The sequence below is a fragment of the Arachis stenosperma genome, chromosome 8, assembly GCF_014773155.1.
Source record: "Arachis stenosperma cultivar V10309 chromosome 8, arast.V10309.gnm1.PFL2, whole genome shotgun sequence".
Lineage (NCBI taxonomy): Eukaryota > Viridiplantae > Streptophyta > Magnoliopsida > Fabales > Fabaceae > Arachis > Arachis stenosperma.
Window position 1 is genome coordinate 31,686,161 of NC_080384.1, and position 5,036 is coordinate 31,691,196.

A 5,036-nucleotide genomic window follows, 5' to 3' on the forward strand; every position below is an offset into this window, starting at 1 on the left:
CCTGAGTAACAGATGAATGGGTCGGGAGGATGGAGTGGGTGTTTTAAAGATCTACGTCATTCCAAGTGAGAATGATGGGCGTTGTAGATTCAGTATGCAGACTGAAGACCCTTTTAAAATAATTGTTTGGATCGGGTTGACGCTAATGGGTCTCAATGGGTAATGCCATTCGATATCTGCCCATAGCCTTTTGCACTTTAGATCTCGCTGTGTTAAGATGTCAGGATTTCTGTTTCAAAAATAACCATGTGAGGCGGTCAACCTATATGAATTTTAAAGAGAAGAAGTGAAAAATAATGAATACTATTGACGGAAACAAAGTTATTTACTATTCACTTGCCTGTTAAAAAATTCACTAGAATATTCCTCAACTCCTGAATACACAATCAATGCAGTTGGCGGAGTTTTTGGTTCAGTATCGTTCATCTCAGTTGGTTGCTTTGATGTTTTTGGGAGGGTTGTTGTGATGGTCTCCCCTTCTGTCCTTTTTTGCTGTTGTGTTTTTCTTTTTTGAGTTATGATGCGGATTCTCTTGCCAATGGGCTGGTTATCATCGTCATCCTCGTCGAATGCAACTGCATGATCATTTCTTATCATTGAGGCACAGTTTCTGCCTTTATGTCAGATCCCTGAAATTGCAACATTAAAAAAAAAGGTACACAAAAAGATCAAAGTGATTTCACATCACTCAATCAACGCAAGATAAACTAAATACAGCATAACATATATCTTTTATCGAGACATGGCAACAACAGTTACTTGTTTAAACATATATTAGACCCGTCCTCTTGTTCTAAGTTGGAAACATGCAACAGACAAATTCTTAAAATGCAACATTTTACTCACTATTGAGTTCTTCGTTCTGTCTGACTTGCTTGTTGTGTTGGTCTCCCCTTCTGTCATACAAGGTTGAGGTGTCCTTTTCAAATCATATATACGACGTAGTCTCTATGCAATGGGCTCGTCGTCATCATCATCGTCATCACCCTCTCTGCGATCAGATCCATAAATTTACAACACCAAACTATTCATTTCCAACAAGCACATAGTGCCCACAATTCACACTAATAACACAACTTAAATGTATACAACGTCACTTTAAGGAATATTAAACATGATCTTGGCAGCAAAAGGTAAAAAAAAAAGAAGCTGTAATATTCTCTTTATTTTTATTTTACAAATGTAAATAAAAGATTCATTACACAGAAATCTTAACTCACCTTTTTGCACCACTTAGGACTCATTGTGTGGTCCGCGTCTTCTCTATTAAGACCTACGCCCATTGTGTCTTCTCTATCTTGTGGCACCTTTCAATACCACACCATCTTTTTCGTCGGATACGCTACAAGCCTGTTTAAGGCCATCAACTAGTTAGAAGACATATACAACTAAAGACATATCCAGCAATAACACATCAAAATATGGTTATATGAAAAAACACACCCATAACCGACACATCAGAGTCAATAATAATTCAATGCACAACCATAGATGTTAGGTCTTCAAAAGGTTACATGCAGTTAATTACAAGAGAAAGAGAGCTTTGAAGAGTAAATACCTCGGGTTGAACAGTTGTTGCCATGGCGCTAAGCTCCTTGGCAGTCCATGCAGAAAGCCACGACTGAGGTTCTTGACAATTATCGAGGTCGCCATGCTTTAGCTTCTGAAAGTACAACACTTGCGGATATTGCATACAAAACTTATTTTTTGGGATGCAAGGGTTTGTCAGATTACAATGCATTTTGAATTAAAAAAGTTACCAGCAAGGCAAACATGCAACCCTCACAAGACTTGTTATTTTTACTCTGGTACTTCTTAATTGCCTGTTTTAATGATTTGAAAACATGCAACGGCCAACAAAATCTTCCGGGATTAGATACATCAAGTATGGTATCGATGTGCCACGGTGAGATGACGTGTTGCACAGTCGGACACAGAAACATCTTCAGCACGAGCAGGATGAAATGCCTCATAAACTCCATCCTGTCATATTCAGTATCCAAAGCACACTGGTTAACAAAATGCCTCAGCTGTATAGTTTTTAACCGATGAAATCTTCTTTTTATCGAGACATGGTCAGCATTATCAGTGTCGAACGCTGGAAAGTCATCAACTGCAACATGGATGTGTATTAAATAGGGTAAAACAACCAACGGAATAGGAATAATAAATGTAAAACCACGGAGACCAAAACCATTTAAACCAAGAGAATGTTGTTTAATAGATAAATGTATACTCACCACCGGGTGAAATTCCGAAAACATGTTGGAACAGCTTAGCCCTAATGCGGATGACTCTATCATCTACTCTCAAGGTGCTTGTTTCAGTGTCGTAGGCCTTGGCCAACATCACCATTATGCCTTGTTTAACATTCCACTTTGGTACTAGTTTAAGGAAACCAAAACCAATTTCTTCTATCTCATATAACTTTGCTTGGGCCTGGTTTGTTTCCAGATCCTTGAACAAATCTGCGATGTAGCATGGTGAACACCGTGTCTCTAATAATTTCTGTCAACATAAAACAAGACATTCAGAAACAAACGAATACTAATATAAGGAAACACAAGTTTCTGAATGATGTAATACCAGCTTTCCCATGTCTTGAAGTCGATTTCTTGCAACAGTTTGAAAATTATATCTAGGTTCCAAGTTGTCTTTTCTTCCCCTATCTCAACTAAGTAAGTGGTACAAGAACATGATGAAATATAGTAAAGCGCTAGATAATTAAACAAAACACAATTCAGCCCTAAAGAAGACAATGATTTAGCTTTTTATTATCTAAATTAATGCGGACTCAAGTACAACGAAAAAAAGACACACAGTAATTCAAAAGTACATCTATTTATGAGACAACTCCTGTACCGCTAAAGACACAAGTAACATATGTGTGCACATCAATGTTTCCAGAATTATAATTACAACCATAGCAATTATGTTACTAGAGTTCGGATGGAAGAGAAGTACGATACACCACTTAATCAGATATTAGAACTTGTATCACAATGCACAAATACTAATGAAAAACTTAATTCTTGACGATGAAATCACAGGCATTAATTGAGAAACAAGCACATGTGTTTTTAAAGCTATTTTTTTACTAATTATTCAGTGAATTATTAATTGATGCATAAAGAATTTATTAACCGCAAGGTTACTTTTATACTTCCTTCTTACTCTTAGAAAGCAAAACAAATAGGAACTTATAAAGTGAATTGATTAACATGTCAACCTGCTCAAGAAAGCAAAAAGATTTAATACTACTTACTGATGTTGTGTTGTCATAACAAAACTGGACACAAGACATACTAACTTATGCAATTTGTTCAAACTTCAAAACGTGTATGTATTATATCTAGATCCAGCTTGTTGATAGAAAAAATTATAAACAATGGTAGAAAGTACACTAAACAAGTAAGTATCTAAAATAGGCCTACAGTTCAAGCTAAGTTGTAATTTTAAGTAGTAATTAGAAGACACTTCTGAGGTAGATAATTACCCTAAATTAAGGTGATGATGCTCACAGTGGCACTTTAATGCATCAAATATAGCACATACATAGCTAGATATAGAAGAAAAGAATGTACCACATTAAAGGAAACTATCATAAGGAGGTGATATACTAACTGTTGAATAATTTAACAATGACAGACGTCACAAATTAAAATGTTGAATACTAAATTAAATATTTTACTAAATAATTCAAGAGAATATTAGAACCAAAACATGGGAGAAAGGCAACAAAACAGTTGAAAATGGCAATAATAATGTATAGGAGGGGGACCATAAATAGGTTACAAATTCTACAAATCAATCAAAAGTGAAAAAAGCATAAGAAATCATTTTAGTGCAGGAAACCATGTCAACAAGAAACCTCTTAATTCATCATTTCTAACTTTCTAAATGAAACAATTTCAATTATGGAATATCTTGAAAATATTTTCAGATATGTGATGATAATAATTGAGTACAATGAGATCCATGGAGAGAGACGTAAAAGACATGAAATTAGTGGTTGGCTCGAACGAGTCCAGAATCTCCACCAGGTATCTTTACTAACTATTGACCAATTTTTCACTTGTTCATACAGTTGCATGAAGTCAATGCTTTCAACACTAGAAGAGAAAATATTACAAGCAAATGAAATTGTATGCTATCACCTTTGAGAATAAATGACATACCATTAATAGAGAACAAAACATAAGATACATGCTAGTAATCTATTAATACATACTACATCGTGATCAATGCTTTACCTGATTTTATTATACATGTTATTTTGTTGATAAAATATTTCAATAATTTTCATCCGTAGTTAAACTCGCTCTAGTTCAAAACAAATTTGAAACAGTTACAAATTTATAACTGGAAAACTTTAAACTTTAGACATATGAGAAGAGACATCTGAGGTAAAGTCCCCTTAAATTAAGGTAATGAGACTCACAATGGCAAGATTATTCATCAAAGATAGCACTTACATAGTTAGATATAGAAGAATCAAATTTATCATATCAAAAGTGTAACACCCTAATTAGCCTTAGCTTTACCTCGTGTTGTAAAGTAAAGGTTAATCACAGGTTACGACAGTTCTAGGCTCATACATATAATATATAGAAAGAATTAATATAACCTAGAAGCCCGATGAAGAATATAGCTCAAAAACAGGATTTGAAAAGCGCAAAACGTACTAACGAAGATACTAACTTAAAGCACAAGAAACAGATATAATATAACAAAAATAAGTATATAATATCAAAAGAAACTAGCCACGGCTCGCGGAGTTTGAGCCGGATAATCATATACAGACCATACATGAAACCAGACAGTAAAAACAGCTTATACAAGTTTTATTCTCTCCAATACAAGCCTCTAGGAAAAATAAAATACGAAAGTGAGAGATGTATAAACAAAATAAACAAAAGACTCCAAAAGATATCATGATCCTCCGCTTCTGTCACCATTCAAGTAACTCACCGAGGTGGGTTGCGACCTGCATCTGAAAAATACAACAGAAATATGGTATGAGAACTGGAAGTTCT